This window comes from Prionailurus viverrinus, chromosome A1, assembly GCF_022837055.1.
Source record: "Prionailurus viverrinus isolate Anna chromosome A1, UM_Priviv_1.0, whole genome shotgun sequence".
In the NCBI taxonomy this organism is placed as follows: domain Eukaryota; kingdom Metazoa; phylum Chordata; class Mammalia; order Carnivora; family Felidae; genus Prionailurus; species Prionailurus viverrinus.
In genome coordinates, this window is record NC_062561.1 from 180,845,075 (window position 1) to 180,864,092 (window position 19,018).

At 44.9% G+C, this 19,018-nt stretch overlaps 1 protein-coding gene across 1 annotated transcript in view; it reads left to right on the top strand.

Annotated features, from left to right (window-relative positions):
- Positions 1 to 19,018, top strand: part of SLIT3 (slit guidance ligand 3) — a 594,639-nt gene that overhangs the window by 77,212 nt on the left and 498,409 nt on the right. The window lies entirely within an intron of this gene.

Sequence of the window (19,018 nt, forward strand, 5' to 3'; positions counted from 1 at the left end):
CATGCCTCAGTCAGCCCACCCTTGCCTTTTGTGGGCAACACAGGATGTCCGGGCCACACAGGATGGACAGATGGCAGGAGAGCAATGGTCAGTTAAGGCACAGATGAGGTGCAAGGGGCATTGGGCACCCTGCCAAAATCCTAGTTCTGCCACTTACTAGTGGGGTGATGAATCATATAATAAGTAACTTAAGTTCTCCAAGCCTTGGTTTTATCATCTGTAGAATGATATAAGATAAATAACGGTCTGGACCTTATAGGGTTGTTGAGAGGATTCAATTAGTTAAAACCTAAAAAACCCTTAGAACACTGCCTGTGAGCACTCAAAAGAGGTTAGGTGTTGCTGCTATTATTCTGGAAGCTTGTTCTGCTTCCTTTGTCAGTTGATAGCACTGTCTGTAACAAAGGTGGGTCAGTCCAATCCTATGGCCTTTCTCTTCCTTTTGGCTATAAACCACTGCTGGGCTGGGCCTGAGGTTGACCCAATTCGTATTGCATCGGTCCTCTGTGAATGTGTCCTCTGGAGGCCCGGGTGTGTTAGCTGATCTAATCAGGGGAGGGATTCAGGGCCCATTCCAATGTTTAAGTTGGCACTCAGCCTAATCTTGTCTGTCTTGAACTGTAAGTCCAAGAAGATGGGCCAGATCTGGTTCAAGTACTCTGCAGGGTGGAGCCTTTCAAACATTTGGAGTGATAAATAAATGTATCTGGGGAGGGTGGCTGGGTTGGTGGTAGCTTAATCATAGTTTTACTGTTTCACTCCTTTGAGACCATCTTGTTACCTGAAGAGAGTGGTCAGTTGGACCATCATTCTGCCCCCTGTCTTGGACACTGGGTTTTTAATAACCATTGCTGGCATTAATTGGGCATTTACCAGTTATAAGCTTGTGTTAACCACTTCCATATGCATGGTTTGGGGCAAGCCTCAGAACTACCCGATGAGTCAGCTTGATTGTTTTTTCCTCTGCCTAGATGAAAAAAATGGAAGCTTGGGGATGTTAAATCACTTGCCTAGGTCACAGATGTTGTAAGTGCAGAACCAAAATTGATGCAGCCTGTCTATAGAGCTCTAAACTCTCAGACCTTAATGTTCACACAAGTCACCTGGAGATATGGCTAACAGGCAGAGTTGGTTTAGCAGATGCCAGGCATGACCTAAGAAACTGCATTTCTCACAGGCTGACCTGTTGGTCCCTAGACCATGCTTTGAGTGACATGGCACCAAACCAGGAAGTCACATAGCCTTGACCTGACATGTTATCTTTTTGGCTGGGTCTAAGGGTTGACCTCACACACAGTTCCCTGAAAGCTATCAGCTCACCTCCTCATGGTGAAGATGATGTCATACAGGGCTCTCCACAAGTGACGCAATAAACAATACACTCTTAGAGTCTTTGGCAAAGGTACTTGTTGAGACCATTGCTCTGCCCTTAAAAGGTCTAAGAATGCATCCTACTTGACTGACTGAGGGCCTTCTGTGCCCCTGAATGTTTCTTTTTTTCTAGTATCAGCTGGGTTTCTGGATTTGAGACCTAGGGGAGGCTACCATGATCTTAATCTTTTACCCAGACCTCTTTCTCTTGTGCTCCCCGCGTCTCTGATCATCGTCTCATTCACCCTTTCATTCCCCCCAGGCTCAAATATTTTCAGGAGTTTGAATCCTTCCTTAACCCCAGCTTCCTTCAGTTGTCATATCTCAAACTAATTCAGCCCGCAGAATATCTCTGACATCTCTGCCTTCCAAAACCTGGAGAAAGGGACAAGGCCCTGATCACCTCCTGATAAAAGAAGCGGGTATTTATTAGATAGCCAGTATGTGCATTATCTACTTCACTGAGCTCTATCACTATCCAGCAAAGGCATTATCAATTATTGCCATTGGTCTGATGATATACACAAGAGTTAAGATACCCAGTCACTCCAGGTCACCCAGAAAGTAAGTTTTGGCTCCAGGACTGAACCCTGAGCATCCAACCCAACCCTCTCACTCCTAACCCTATGCAATACTGCCTCTATCCTTTCTGTCCATCTCCACTACAGCTAGAGGCACCACGATCAAACACATTTGGTCACTTGTTCATTCACCAGCTACCTATTAGGCCTCCAGTATGTTCCAGCACTATGTGAGGTGCTGGTGATTACAATTGCTAGTGATACAGGTATACTCCCTACCTGTGTGGAGTTTCATGTCAGTAATCACATTATTGCTACTTGCTAGCCATGTGACTTTTATTGGGTAATTCAACTCATATGAATCTATATGGCCCATATGAACCTCCATTTTCTCATCTGTAAATGGGAATTGTTACAGTACCTACCCCACTGGGATGCTGCAGATACCAAACAAGGTCATGTATGTAGCAGTTAACACTGGCATATAGTAGATGGACAATATCTTACCTGAAATTGCATGTGAATGAAATCTATGTTCCTCGGCATGCCATTCCAAAACTTTCATTCCAAGCACCCATGTATCACCCAAGATAAAGCATTGTTCTTTCCCAGGTATGGCACACTTTTTCCTGATTCCATGATCCTACTCAAATGCTACTTTCCTTTGTTGTGATGGTATCTTACCTCTTCTCCACTCTCAAACTCCCACCTACTCTTCAAAGCCCAACACAAATGTCACCTCCTCCACTAAGCCTTCAATCTCACCTGTGTAAGAACAGCTCTCTGTCCTGTGATTCTCTTGTACTCTGTCTCCCATGTAGTATGAAATCATGCTTCCTTGTGTTCTAGTTTTTGAGTCTGCCTCCCTGGCTTTTCACTCATTAGCAAATATTTCACGCACATTCACTGCATGGTACGCACTATGCTACCTGTCGAGGTATATAATGGAGCTAATAACTGTCATGATACCTCTTTTCACAGAGTGTACAGTCTAGCACAGCACTGTCCAATAGAATGTTCTGCAGTCGTAGAAGTGTTCTGTCTCTGCATTGTCCAATATGATAGCCATTAGCCGCATGTGGCTATTGAGCACTTAAAATGTGACTAATGTAGCTGAGGGACTGAATTTATTTATTTTGAGAGAGCGAGAGAGAGCGAGTGAGCACAAGCAGGAGAGGGGCAGAGAGAGAGGAAGAGAGAATCCCAAGCAGGCTTCACTCAGCATAGAGCCCACTGCAGGGCTCAATCTCATGACGGTGAGCTCACAACCTGAGCCAATATCAAGAGTTGGTCTCAGTATTTAAGAATCTCTCATGGTTTGCCTCCCTCCCTCTTCCCCTCCCCCTGGGTGTTGTATGGAAACCAATTTGACAATAAATTATATTTAATATAAAAAAAAGAGTTGGTCTCTTAAGTGACATCCATCCAGGTGGCCTTTAATTAAATTTTTAAGTGTATTTATTTGGGGGGGGGGGGCAGAAAGAAAGGGAGGGAGAGAATCCCAAGCAGGCTCCGCACTGTCCACATGGAGCTGGTGTGGGGCCCGATTCCATGAATTGTGAGATCATGACCTGAGATGAAATCAAGAGTCAGATGCTTAACAGATTGAGGCACCCAGGTGCCCCAATTAATTTTAATTAAACTAGTCACATGGCTAGTGGACACTGTATTGGACAATGCAGGTAGTGGGAAAAAGCTGTTAAATAATCACACACACACACACACACACACACACACAAAACAATGGAAGATTACAGTTGTACTAAGTACTCTGCAGAAGGAATGCATGGTTGCACAAAGGCATACTAGGACATCTGACTTAGTATGGGCGGGGTGGTAGTCAGGGAAAGTAATGATTTCCTGAGGTAGTAATGATTGAGCAAAGATCTGAAGCTTCTCAAAAGAAGGTTAGGAAGCATGAAGGGCATGCATGCAGATAAGCAAGCAGCATGTACAAATGGTCTGTGGTGGAAAAGAACGTGTCCTATGAGATGATTTCTGAGAGTTCAAGAGCAAACACCATCTCCCTCCTTTCCTCTTATTTGAAATCTCCAAAGCACTTAGCACCATGCTTTGCACACAGTAGGCATGGAATTAAATTTCAAATTCGGATGTTTGAAGCCAGGGCCTCACTAACTATGCAACCTCACCCATTTCCTCCTCAGAAATGCCCCAGTTGGAGAGCCAGGAAACAGGAGCCTCCTAATCCATCTCTGCTGTGGTGGCTCCAATCACTAAGGAATCTTGGTTTTTGTCTCAGAGAACTTTCCTTACTATATATATGGCTGGCAGCCTGCAACCTCCCACCTCTTAGTATTGTGGGAAATTACTCCAGGTGTTGTTTGGAGGAGATGTGGCCATAGGCAGGGGCTGGAATCACAAGGGAACCTGTATTTGGTACCATTTGTTCATTATTGGACAAACATGTGTGAGTACTTACTACAAGCAGATGCTCTGCTAGGTGTTGAGGATGTGGTCAAGAGCAAAAGCAATAGTGTTCTTGACCTCACGGAGCTTGTATTGTGGCAAAGAACCTCAGGAATCCCAGCCTGTAGCAGCCAGGGCTACTAGCTCTTGGTGGAACCCACAGAGTGTTTGTGGTATTCTTTCATGTTCTCCTGGGTCAATGCACAACTCAAACATGCTCTCCAAACCCAGTCATCCTACACTGGGGTCCCAAAAGCCTTGGACACAGAGTTGAACCTTCAGATTGCCCAGTAATCGAGCTGTAGACTTCTGAGACCTGTGCATAATTTGCTATATATTCTCCCCAGGAACTCTGCCTTGCCTACAATTTGGGAGTGTGTGAACTCTACAAAGTCATCATCTTCTAATAAGAAGAAACAACTCCTTGTTTACACCCCAGCTTGCAGTCCCCACACCAACTTCTTATTCACACCCTTGGCTCACAAAAGAGCTTAAACAAAGTTTAGTTCCCCAAGGCTGGGGGAAGGGTGGAAAGTCTAATTTTTTTTTAACTTACTCAAGGTCTTGTCCAAACGAGTTGTCACCAAAAAATGAAAGCCAGATGTTATTTTAGTGAGAAATAAATATGTGGCCAAGCTGCAGATTGAACCTGAGGTCCCCCTGGATAGTTTCCACGTGTGTCGGTAGCTGGACTCCCAGGTATCGGCAGCCCACATTCTTTCTCTTGTCTTTTAGCTGAGGCGCAGCTTGCACAGATGGCTAATGAGCAATTAACATCTCAGCCTCACATCCTGCCATGGTGATACCCATCGGTTCATAAGTTAGATTCAAACCAGTGCCGTGAGTTGCCAGGGGCTGCTGAGTTCAGGGTGAGAGGCAGAGACCCATGTCTGGAAAAAGGGGGAGAGGACAAATTCAGGCTGAAAGTGCCGCCTCTAGCTTCTCAATGAGGGATCTGCTTTTGTTGGGAGCCCTTAAATCCTCGCAGGGAACATACTTCTGATAAACATCGAGGAATTACAGATGAAATCAGGGCCTCGGAGCAAAGAGCGGCCCTTTGGGGTTTAACATTACAGCGTGTTCTTCCTCAAGTCTGATTCAGTGGTGAGCTTTTCAGCCAAAGGAAGTGTTTTTAGTAATTGGCCGAATCTCCGTAGGAAGACCGCTGAGCTTGCTACTGCTTCTATCAGAGCAGTTTTCATCTCTTGGATTTTTCTCACACTTTTCAAGTTCTAGATGCAGTCGTTTGTGCCCTGGACTTTGAAATAGGTCATGCTGGTATTAGAACTTCCTTGGAGTACAGAATCGAGACGAGAGAGGGGAAAAGTGAGAGAATGGAGCTCAAAGGGTCAGTAGGGCCCAGAGTAGTGCCAAACCCCTGGGGAAAAGGCCAGCAGTATCAGACCCAGAGATTGTGGGTGAGGCATTTAGAGGGTTAGGCAGGCAGGCGATCCAAATTAGGAATGTGTGACCTCAGACTGGGTGCATGGCACATAGGCACAGCAGGCCAGGGGGAGGCAAGGCTTCAGGCCCACCACAAAGACCGTGGTGGAGGAAGCCCAGTGAAGGTCTGGATCACTGGCACTGAGCAAGGGTCTCTAGAGAAGGAGGGCTCTGCTGAAGGCAAGGCAGACCTCTAACTTTGAGGAACCTCTCTGAGGTTTCTTCCTGTGTAAACTGAAGACAAAATCGTCCATAGCTCATAGGGTTATTTTGAGGATGTAATAGATTCATCGTTGTCAAGTGTTTAAAAGGGTGACACTCAACAAATATTATTTCATGACAGAGTTTCAAACATGAGAGAATAAGAAGAGGGACAGTTCCTAAAATACAAGTTTAATTCTAGGAAAGATATTTTTCAAACTAGGTCAGCTTGGCCTTTAAAACAGCATTCATTGGGGCACCTGGGTGGCTCAGTGGGTTAAGTGTCTGACTCTTGGTTTTGGCTCAAGTCATGATCTCATGGTTCATGAGTCTGAGCCCATCATTGGGCTCCATGCTGACAGTGTGGAGCCTGCTTGGGCTCTGTCTGTCTGTCTCTCTCCCTGCCCCTCCCTTGCTCATGATCTCCCTCCCCCCCCCCCCCTCTCTCTCAAAATAATAAATAAAATTTAAATTAAAAAATTAATAAAATGTATCATTCATTTACTCATATATCCTTCATTCAATATTTCCTTCTTTATTCAAGAAATCTTTATGGAGCCCCTTGGGTGTATAAGGAATTCTTCTAGTCCTAGGGATACAGTGTTAGTCTAGAACAGAGTTTGGCAAAGTATAGCCTTCAGGCCAAATCCAGCCCACTGCCTGTTTTTGTAAATAAAGTTTTACTGGAACACAGCCATGCCCATTCATGGATGTGTTGTTGATGGCTGCTTTTATGCTACATTGGCAGAATTGAGTGGCTGTGACAGGTAGTGTAAAGCCTGGAAAGCCTAAGGTAATTGCTACCTGGCTCTTTACAGAAAACATTTACAGACCTTGGTGTCGAGAGATCTTTTAGTACAGCACTCACTCTCCAATGAAAGAAGCCAGTCAATGGGAAGCTTCAGTATAGTGAAATAATTTCAGAGGACTGTAGGAGTAGAGGAGGGTCAGATAGGCTTCCTAGAAGAGATACCTTCTCAGTTGAGATCCGGAGGCTGAATCAGAATTACTGAAGTAGAGGAGAAAGGAAAAGAATTCCAGATAGAGGGAATCTATCTGCAGAAGCCCAGAGATGAGGGAGAGCAGGGTATGTTCAGGAGCTAAATGAAATTCATCACAGCTGGAGTGAGAAGGGACAGATGACACCAAGCTTCCCAGGTAGGATGAAGATATTTTAATATTTTTGGAGAGCAATGAGGAGCTATTGAGGAATGTTCAGCACAGGAACAATATAATCAGTCTCATAAGGAGATAAATTCACCTGGAATATGTAGAATCACTTTAAGAGTTGGGTGGGAGGGGGGCGCCTGGGTGGCTCAGTCGGTTGAGTGTCCGACTTCAGCTCAGATCATGATCTCACGGTTTATGAGTTCGAGCCCTGCATTGGGCTCTGTGCTGACAGTTCGGAGCCTGGAGGCTGCTTGGATTCTGTGTCTACCTCTCTGTCTGCCCCTCCCCCATTCACATTCTGTTTCTCTCTCAAAAATAAACACTTAAAAAAATGTGAAAAAAAGAGAGTTGGGTGGGAGGGTGAGGAACAAGAATAGAGGCAAGAAGGCTGGCAGGGGGAGCCCCTGGTAGCCTGAAGTATGAAAGAGGCAGTGGAAGTACGAGAAAAGCATGGTTTGAAGACATGCTTAAGAGGCAAAGCTCACAGCACATAGTGATTTGTGGCACATGGGGAGTGTCAAGTGAAAAGGAGTGAAGTACGAGAAAGGATCACTCCCTCAGATGGGGATCATGTGGGCAAGAGCAAGTTTGGGGTCGAGGGAGATGACAGTATACACATTGGACATGCCTATGGGATGCCCATGAGAAGTCAAATTGGATTCTTTTCAGAGCAGGCCATGTCATTTATTGTACTGCTTGAGACTGGAGATGAAGATGTTAGCTCTTTGCATATCTGAAGGAAGTGTTTTCTAGGAAGAGGACAGCGAGGGGATGTCCCGAGGATGGGAAGACCCTGATGTGTCCCAGGAGAGGCAGGGAGGCTGTGTAGCTAGAGCAGCATGAGAATGTGGGAGAGTGGAAGGAACTGAAGTTTGAGAGGTAAAGGGGGAGGGAGGTAGACAGATCATGTGGACACATGTGACCCATTGCAAGACCATCGACTTTCACTGAGTTAGATGGGAGCCACTAGAGGATTCTGAACAAAGGAATGACTTGATTAATGTGTATTTTGAAAGGATCTTTCTAGCTGCTAGAGGTGAATAGGATGTAGGTGGGCAATGGTAGAAGCAGGGGGACCAGTCAGGAGACTACTGCAAATCTGAAGGCAACTCCTCCTCCTCCCCCTCCTCCTCCATATTAGTCAATTTCCCTTTTTATCCAAACAACCTCAGAATCTCAGTGTCTTATAAAAATAAATGTCTATTTTCCTTGCTTATGGGTCATAAGTTGGCTGAGTTTAGCTGATATCAGCTGACTTCAGCTAGGCTCAGCAGGGCTTGGGTTCAGGCTGTAGACTAGGTTTAGTATCCTTCATGTGATTTCTTATTCTCCTCTGGCTCATGACTACCAGAGGCCTACTTTTCTCAAGGCACGTGGAAGAAGAGATGAGATCCAGCCAAGTCACAGAAGCGCATTTAAAGCCTCTGCTCACATCACACCCGCCAACCTTCTATTCGCCAAATCAAGGTACATGTCCAAGTCTGGCACCAGCAGTGCAAGGAGATATACACTGCCCCCTTTCATGGGAAACACTGCAAGGACACATGGTCCAAGTCTTAGGTATATGATTCTATAGCAGAGAAGGAGGGAAGAATTAGAATAGTAAACCCATCTACCATGTTCTCTCTGTATTCCAATTATCCTCATCTTGTGTCATCACGTTTTGCCTTGTCATCTTCCTGTTTGTCAGCCAGTTTTCACTCTGGTCATGTTTGACTTACACAATGATCTTCTCCCCCATCAGCTCTTGCTTCTCCCCGATAAAACATCCTGCATGCCCTGCCTGAGTCTTCTTCCTACAGTGTTCCTTTCTTCACGTCAAGCCTGGCCAAGAAACTTGAGTGACCATTTAGCAACACAAATTTCCCCCAATGCGAGTCATTTCTGTATGCCCTTCATGGTTTTGGTCAACCTGTGTAACACCTGAACTGTTATTAGTTAATATTTTCTTTCACTTGACTTTAAGTCAACTTACTTTTTTCCCCCTTTGCTTCATCTTTTTAAAAAAAAAATTTAATTTTTATTTATTTTTGAGAGAAATACAGACAGAGCATGAGCGAGGGTGGGTAACAGAGAGGGAGAAACAGAACTTGAAGCAGGCTCCAGGCTCTGAGCTGTCAGCACAGGGCCTGACATGGGGCTCGAACTCAGAAACCACAAGATCATGACCAGAGCTAAAGTTGGACACTTAACGGACTGAGCCACCCAGGCACCCCTTCCTTAGCTTCATCTTAAGTAATAACTACCATAAGAGAGTTGCACATTATTCTAAAAACATAAAAATCTGTGCTGATTAAAATAAACATACTCATTTGCTGTCTGAAATCACTTAGAAGTCTGATGACTGCATCTTGGGGACCCACAGGCCTCCCACCAGCCCTAGGGCCTCATCCCCATCCATCTACTCTTCTGTCTCATCCCTTTGTATTTCTACTGCTGGGACCATGATGGTTGCCTGTCTCTGCACCTGTTGTGGAAAAGCATTTGCCCCTACCTTTGCTCATACTGCCCTCTGAGCTTGGAAGACCCTCCCTCCCCCTTTCTCTCTATCTGTCCTTGAAGACTTGCCCCATCCACAAGTCCCTAGTCCCTGGTTGGCTCTCTCTCCCCACTTCCCTTCCAGTCTGTGCCCATCACCCAGGGTTCCAGCTCAAGCTTCTCTCATTGCTTCATGTGTGTTTGTCTTACCAGCTCAGCTCACAAGTGCGCCTTGCCTCACATGACTATATCTGCCAAGTCTTAGTCCACCCACCCACAGGAGATCCTCATCCTTCACTCTTGCACGTTGAAACAGATGCTGGTTCTATAGTGTCCTATCACAGGTCTTTTGACCAGGTACTCTCTCTGGCCTTTTTCTGTTTTTCATTCCTTTCCTCCTTCTCTTTCCAGATGCTAATCAAATATTGCCTCCTCCAAGAAGCTGTAAAGACTTCTCCCACAGCTTCCTAGATTTCCTTCTCCATCAGCATACAGCACATTTGCCTGTGGTCATCGGTGAACTTATCTTCCTTCCCTACTAGACTGACTGTAAGCTCTTTAAGGAGAGGATCTCGCTGGATTTTGTGTGCCAGAGCATGACATAGAATAGGCACTAAGAAGATGTGATGATATAGGTATAGATATAGATATATAGAAATATAGTTACAGTTACATTTACATATACATATAGACACAATGGAATATTATTCAGCCGTAAAAGGAATGAAATCTTGCCATTTGCAAGATTTGGATGAATCTAAAGGGAACAATGCTAAGTGAAATAAATCAGAGAAAGACAAATTCTATATGATTCCACTCATGTGGGATTTAAGGAACCAAACAAAGGGAAAAAAAAGAGACAAAAAAAACCCAGCCTCTTAAATATAGAGAATAAACTGGCTGTTGCCAGAGGGGAGGTGGGGGAATGAGTGAAATAGGTAAAGGGGGATTGAGTACAATTATTTTTGGAACACTGAAAAATGAATAGAGTTGTTGAATCACTGTATTGTACACCTGTAGCTAACACTGTGTGTTAATTATACTTGAGTTGAAAAAAGGGAAGCATCCAAAAAATGAGTAAAAATAAAAAGGAATAGGCACCGAGTAAACATTAAATTTCTCAATTTATGAATTAAGTCACTTGAACTCGGCTGTTTCAGCAGGACTCTATGTTCATTAAGGCAGAGATCTTGCCTTCTCTCTTTTTTCCTTCCCTATATTGCTTGTCCCAGGTAGGCCCATGGTAGGTGCTTGTTAAATTTGCAATAAGGGGAGTTTCATAGGAAATGCAGGAAGTGGCTAAGATGGGCAATGAAAATTGATGCCAATTAAGATAGTTCAGCAATTCTAAGCACCTTCAGGACTAACCCGATTTTGAACATCAAATGTATTATGCTTTTGATTATCAAAGGCAAGCAGGATATGTTTGGAGCCCTTTGCCTTTGTCCATGATTGAAAAGATGTAATTCGTGTTAGGTAACTAGTCCTGTCCTTTCTACATCTGGAGATGGTGTCGAATTCTTTTTCAGGGTAGAACTGGGGTGTGTGTGTGTGTGTGTGTGTGTGTGTGTGTGTGTGTGCGCGCGCGAGCGCGCGTGCACACGCACGCATACACATGCGTGTGTGTGTGCGTGTATGTAAAACAGAGAAAAAGATAGCAATCCAGATGCCAACACACCTGGAATCTATTTGTGAGGATCACTGATTCAGTCCACAGCTTGGGCCATTCATTTATTTCTTGCTAAGTGAACATCTGGGATTCAGTTTGAGACGCCAACAAGTTTGGAAGGGATCTCAAAGCTGTGGTTGGGATGGGGAACTGCTCGCCTGAGGTGGGAGTGAGAGAGGTGAGCAGGGGCTCTTAAACTATTCTGCAGACTTTGGTTCAAATGCAACAGCCAGAGGGTTGAGAAACCATTCCCATGCTGGAAAAGCATTCACAGAAAGAAAAAACCAAAGAAGATTCAATCAGATTAAAGCAATAATGCAATCTGAAAAATGCCCCCTTTCCACTTTCCCCATTCCCTTTCCACCTCACAGTTATAAATGTGTCCAGGTATCTTCCTTTTCTAGGAAAAAAGAAAAAAAAAGAAGAAGAAAAAAACCTTGGACCTGGACCAGGAAGGAAATACTATGAGAAAGTAAAATTCTAATTAGTTATAGATGAGAATTGGTCACAGATAATTACTCTGCATTCCTTGGCTCATGCCTGAGAAAGCCTCAGAGATCTTTTTTGTTGCTTGATGTGTAGACATATATCTAGATACCTAGATAAACACCCAGGGAAGCGCACCGTCATTAACAAATCTTGCAGAGTGAGAGTGTTTATAACAGAAACGAAAGGGAAATTTGTCATTCACAAGCTAGGAATGTTTGAATGATTTTGCTGTCAGGACTCTTTTTTTCTTTCTCTCTCTCTTTTTTTACTTTGAGCTTTCTTAAACCAAAAGCAAAGGCCAATGGGTTCAAACAGGACCATTTTAAACAGTACACTTCCAGAGGATTTGTGCTGAGTAGTAGGCGCCCCCGTGACATCCACCAGCTAGAGTATTTCTCCTTCGATTTGCATCTGTCATTTTCCTACCTGTGGGTCAAAGGGGTTGGAGACCCAGATGATGGGCTGAGAATAAGCCAGAGAGAACATGTGAAGTCTGTGATGGGCTGTGCTCATGCCATCCTATTTAGAACCAGCTTTGCTGCATTGTTTGGGGGATTTTAAGTGGGGAGGGGGGAACTCCCATAGCTGCCTAAAGTATTTTTCTCTTAAATCCTAGTAGAAATAACTTAACATTAACTATAGGCTGCTTGAGGCATGCTTAATGTCTTGATGGAGTGTGCTTTTACAGAGTAATACTGACTTCTGGGGAATTCTCAATCCTTCTCCTCTGCCCCCCAACATGGCTCTCCTATATTCATTCCCTGACAGATAAGAGAGAGTTAGCCTTTGGGGGCCTTCTACCTTTTCTCTTTAGCACCCCTCATTCTGCTGATATAGAGGCCCCACTCTAATGCCCCATGTGGTATAAGGGACCTTCACCCTCCCTCTGGCTTTCCTCAATTCTGAAACTGTCCTTGCTTCCCCCTCAGCCCACTGTATAAATCAGATGGCATGTGCCCAGTGCTCCATACTCTTAGGACCCTCCTTCCGGGACTGTGACCCAGGGTTTTAGTCTATGCTATTATGATTGCAACTCTCCAGTAATCTGGTTGCAGTACTCCAGCAGGTCCCTAACAAGATACTCTGGTTTTAATAACCAGAGTGAAATGGCCAGCACAAGGGTGCTTGGGCATCATTGCATAGCAACGTACAGCACGGCAGACTTCTTACAAAGTTTACTATCTCTGTCTCATTTGTTCCCCAGTAATTTTGTGGAATAGGTGAAGTGGGTATTCACTCACTCACCCATTCATTCATTTAACCAACCAATGAACCAACCAACCAACCAACCAACCAATCAACCAACCAATCAACCAAATAGCCAAACAGCAAATATTTATTGAGCACTATTGCTTGCTAGACTAACTTCTGAGTTGCAATGAACAAAATTGACCCAAAAAATCCCTCTTTTCTCATGGCACCTCTTATTTTTGTGGATAATCTAATAGGTATCATTATTCCCATTTTTCATGTGAAGAAGCCAAGAGAAAGAGAAGTTAAACCCAAAGGATTCTAGAGGTGGATGTAGAATCCAGGTATCCTACCCATCTTTCAGAAGAAGGAGAGTTATATAGGGATCTTAGGAATCATCTCAGTAACCCACTGATTCTGTTGATGTAGAAAACCAGGGTACTGTGGTTTACACAGACCTGCAGCTCTTGGGGATAGAGCTAGGACCATCACCCAGCTTCCCAAAGCCCATACCCTATCCATGTGTTCTTGGCCCTTATAGGCTCTGTCATCTTGTTACTGTCCCTCACCCACCTAATGACTTCAGTCTTGTTCCATTTGGACTGCTACAACAAAAGACCATAGACTGGGTAGCATAAAGCAACAGACATATTTCTCACAGTCTGGAGGCTGCAAGTCCAAGATCAGGATGCCAGCATGGTTATGTACTGGGGAGGGCCCTCTGCTGGGCTGACTTCTTGCTGTGTCCTCACCTGATGGAGAGGGCAGTAGGTCTCTCTGGAACCTGTTTTACAAAGGTATTAATCCCATTCATTAAGGCTTTGCTCTCAGGTCCTCATCAGCCTCCCAAGGCCCCATAACCTAAATCATCCCATTGGGGGGTAGGATCCTAGAATATGAATGTGTTGTGGGTGGGGGAGACACAAACATTCGAACTGTAACAACCTCTCTCCCCTTACTCCTTCAACTTCCTTGTCCATCTTTTCCAACATTGTAGTTCCTGGAAAAACCCCAGCTTAGGCTGAATTCAATTTCAGTTGTTTGCATGCCCTCACCCAGGCAGATTGGATGTGTCTGGAGAACAGACACATGCTTATGTAGGCAGATGTCACAACTCAGGATCACTAACCTCACTGGCTGCTGTCCCACCAGCCTCAGCCTTTCCTGATCAATTCACTCTCTTGCTCTTTCCTGAACAATGGTTTCTTATCTCCTCTCCTCAGTCACTCAACACCTCCTTCCCCTCCTCAGTCTCTGCTGATGATCCACCTTCCTTTTTCAGTGAGAAAATAGGAGTAGTCAGAGGAGACCTTCCATAGACTCCCATAACTGTATCTGCCATACCTCTGTCCCCTAACCTCTGCCTCCCCTGCAGTTGCCACAGGTGACCTATCTTCCGCCCTGTCAAGGGCCATTGCCATCACTTGTGCATTGGAATTTTCCCTGTCACCTATTCAGGAGCCTTGGTCTAAAAATTTCCCCCTCAATCCCCTGCTTACTTTACCCTGTTTTCCAGATCATTCTCATATAAAAATGTTGCAATTCTCCCCCATCTTAAAAACTAAAAACAAAAAGCCTTTCTTGACCCCATGTTCCCTACCAGCTACCAGCCCATTTCTCTCCCCCTTTATAGCAAGCCCCCTCAAAATCAGTGTTTCCCCTTGATTTTCTCCTCCCACTTTTTCTTGAGCCACTCCAGATAATAGTTCATTCCTACCTCTAACAAGGCTGCTTTTTCCACATCACCATTGAGCTGCATGTTGCTAGAGCCAATGTCATCCTCATCTTTCTATACCTCTCAGCAGCAATCCCACCCCGCCTTGGAACTCTCTCCCCTCAGTTGGCTTCCACTATTCCACCCTCTCTTGATTCTTCTTCTACCACACTGGTGGCTATTTCCTGCTCCCTCTGCTCTCCAGTGGATGGCACAGCCCATGACTGTCCTTACTCCTCTTCCCCTTTCTTCATCTCCCATGGTGGGGCTGTGGTTAGTGCATTTATTTATTTATTTTTGAATATTTATTTTCGGAGAGAACGTGAGCATGGGAGGGGCAGAGAGAGGGAGAGAGAGAATCTCAAGCAGGCTCTGCACTGTGAGCACAGAGCCCAAAGTGGGGCTTGATCTCGCAAACCATGAGATCATGACCTGGGCTGTAACCAAGAGTCAGATGCTTAGCCATCTGAGCCACCCAGGTGCCTCAGTGGTTCATGCATTTAAGTATCATCTACATCTCTATCATGGTCTTATTCCTGAAGCCCAGGTTTGTGTATCCAACTGCTTACCAGGTATCTACACTTGGGTATTTATAGGCATATCAAATTTAATATATCTGAATCTGGTCCCCAGACTTCCTCTGTCCACCCTCCTCTCCCTTCTCTAGTAGCAATAGTTCCACAGTTTTCGATGCACAGGCCAAGCCTCAGTGTCAACTTTCATTGCCCTGTCTCTCCAGCTTCACTGCAATGCATTGACAAATCCTGTCTGCTCCACCTTCAAAACATTTCTATTAACATCTCCACGGCTGCCATCCTGGTCACAGGGTAAAAAGAATTCCCAGGGAAGGGAAGAATGTGTGCAAAAACCCTGAGGCAGGAGAGGATGCAAGGCTGGAGTATCTCAGAGGGGATGAGTCATGATTCTTGAGTCTGGGGAGCTGCCTGACCTTTCAGAATGAGGACATCACTGTGCAGATCCACGCTTTCGCCACTGTCAAGTAGTCTGGCTGGCTGAAATGGATCTGGTCAGCTCTGAGGGATATACATGGCCCTGTGGCATGCGCAGCATGTCTGCAGTGTATGTTGGATGCACATGTGTATGTGTGTGCATTGTGTGCATTGACATGCATGCACAAATGTGTGTTTTCTCCCACCCTAGACATGTTTTCCTGGAGTCTGAGCCTTGGTATACTAATGTGGTTCCATGTACAATCCACTCGGAAATTCCCAGAGACCCCTGCTGTGAATTTAGTCCTAGATAAAGCAGCATGTTGGTCACAGTCTCTGGGGTTCCCTGAATTGTTCTAGGCACGGTGACTTAGGTGTCATGGGTTAGCCACCCCAGAACAAGAGGGCTCTCAGTGCTTTTTGGCTCATTCTCTGTAGAGTCAGTGGTATTCTGCTATAGCTGCACACACAGGACTCTTGCCCTTCTTTCTCTCCACCCCCTCTCGCCTCCTGAAATCAAAGTTTTCTGGAGGGAGGGGTATTTGGGCATAGGGGTCAGAGACAAGGCAGGCTCAGGCCACTGATGTGCTCTGCTTTCTTTCTGACAACCGTGTAATTGGAGGAAAATTGGTCCAATGTGAGGTGCGGGGAAGTTCAAAACGGGTTGTTTGGGAGTCTTTGTGCTTGTTTTCTTTTCCTGCTAGCATCCTGAGTTGGATCCCAGCAAGGTGAGATGTTGGGCAAGCCCCAGAGCTCCCTAGAACAGTACATAAACCTCAGTACAAAGTCACCTACAAGGGCAGGCAGGGAAGTTCTGAATGGACAGATCCTTTACATCTGAAAGGGGAACGAGAATAAATGTCCTTTAGAAATGGCTCTGGATTTCCCTCCTGCCCTGGGGACAGTGATTCTGGGACCCTCAGAGCCTTCTGAAACCAGAGGGGAATGATCATTATATAAGCCTTGGGCAGTAAGACCAAGAGAGCACAGGCTCAGCTTCCTAGTCTGCTTTGACTCAGTTTGTCTCGCTATAAAACGGATAGATGCTCTCTGTTGCTGACCTCCGTCTTGGGATTGTTATGAGGCCTGCTGGTCAACCAGCACAAAAGTGTTACTCAGAAGCAGAATGGTGAATGGATTCAAAGACAGCCTTTGGTATCAGAGAGACCTCTTTCTAAACCTTACTTATCAGCTGTGTGACTTTGGACAAATTACATAATCTCTCTGTTGCCTCAGCTTCCTTATGTAAAATAATGACAGTAACAATGTTTACTTCAAGAGTCACTCTAAGAGTGAAGTGAGATAGTACATATAAAACATCTCACACTGTCCTTAGTACAGCATAAGTGCCCTGCATTAATAGAAAAAAAGGAAGGAACAGCAAAAACAAAGAGATCATCATTGTTGCTTTAATGTAAAGACAGCTGGCTATTACCATAGTTCTTACCAAATATCCAAGATCCCTGTAGATTTCCCACCTTCCTTTACAGTTCTGTTCATGCCGTGCCGTTAGTTCTGGCCAGTCGACTGAGTGCAGAAGTGATAGGAGTCCCACTAGGTGGAGAAAGCTAGGAGCTGCTGGCTCCTTGTTTCCTCTCTTCCCTAGCGCTGTGGCCTTGGAGGCCACATGTTCCCTCTGTCATCTGGCAAGTTGGAGCAAGTCCTTTATGAGAGTGTAGAGTCTGTGTTTAGTGTGTTAACCCAGTGGGATTTAGGAACTCATTTGTTATGCTAATAGCCTTGCTGACCAACACAGTCATCTATGGAGAAGTAAATCTATATATTTCTGGGTCCTGGGGCATCTAGGGATGGTGATGCTGGTAAGAACAGTTGCTGCAACTGCCATCATTTATTGACGCTTTGAGAAGCGCTATGGGGACCTTTGCAGTTGTTAAACCCTTCCTCCCTCTCAGGTACCTCGTGAGGTACGTGTTTTGCTATTACATAATAATTGTGTTCCTAAAATACACTTTAAGTTATTTTTAAAATGGGTTCTCTCAAGCAACTTCAGTGAGGAAAAAAAAAAACTGCTTAGGGGCAAGAATTTTAGATGATGAAAACAAAGTTATTTCTCCCACAGAAATGTCAAAAATAAAGATTTTTAATTGCTATTAAGGACGTTTTGAAGTTACAAACTAAAAATAACAGATTTTCAAAATTGGCATAAGCCAACCTAAATGTCAATGAGCAAATCCTGAATTCTGTGGAAGATGAGACTCAGGTCAACTTGCTTCATTCAGAACCATCAAAATAAATCGTGGTTTGGACTAGAAGTGATTTTAAAAAGGAAGCCCCGTTAGATCTCAAGAAAGCTGCTAGCAAAAGAAAAAAAAGAAAAAGAGAAAGAAAGATTAAAAATGGAAATCCCACTGGCAAAGAAGAGTCAGTCACCCAACGAAAAGAGGCCATGGGTGCTGAGGCAAATAGGCTTTCTTTCCACACATATGGGAACCATTTCTGACATGACAATGATGTAAACCAACAACATCACAAATCAGTTTTCTTACTGAACTGATCAGGTTACATCCAGTTTGCATTATGAAATTTGCATAACAGGAAAAAAGCTTGAATTTGATTTGTTTGACCAGTAAGGAAACCAAAAAAATAAGAGGCCATTGTTTTTATAGGGAGCAACTGTAGAAATAACCCCAAATCAGGGCTGTCTGCTTTTTTCCCTTGCCAAAGTTCAAGTTTTTTCTCTTATGTTTACAGAGTTCCCCTGATGTATAGTGACACCTCTATATCCTCATGGATGATGGTGCCACCTCTGAGTTTGGTGCTGCCCTTCTTCTGGGCTTGCCTGGAGCCCCAGCTCCATGGGCCTCTCCATCTATCCACTGGGGGAGGCTTGGAGCTTCTGCTCTGAATAACAAAGCCACTTTAGCCCTGTTGCTTAGACATGTTGATGCTTCTGAAAGTACCAGTAGACCTGGAGAGCATCCAGGCTGCCTAGGAAAGTGCCTGGGGCTGAGGAACCAATTGATTTCATTACTAAAGTAAGCAATCCCAGTGACCTTTGGGAGTTAGTACACTGACTTTTTCCCTCCTTCAGGCCGTAGCTGGGCAGCTGGACAGGCCACTGTTCCCTGAAGAAAGGAAAGGACTTGGCAAGCCTTGCCCTGGCTTGCTGACATAAATGCTTCTGGCCTGGAGGCCTCTCGCACTGTCCTTCCCCCAGGGGGTGGGGGGAAGTACTGAGTGAGCCCCATAGTTCTTACCTTGCCTGTCAGTGAGGCAGGTGAGTCTGCAAGAAGTTTCTGGAGAATGCAGACAGACAGGTGGGCCCTCTGGGAGTTTTATTCACCTCCAAATAGGATGACCTCTGTCACCTAGCCCAGGAAGGCCATTGATCTTTGAGGCTCCCCAAATTTGCCGTTCCTCCCTTATGATTTAT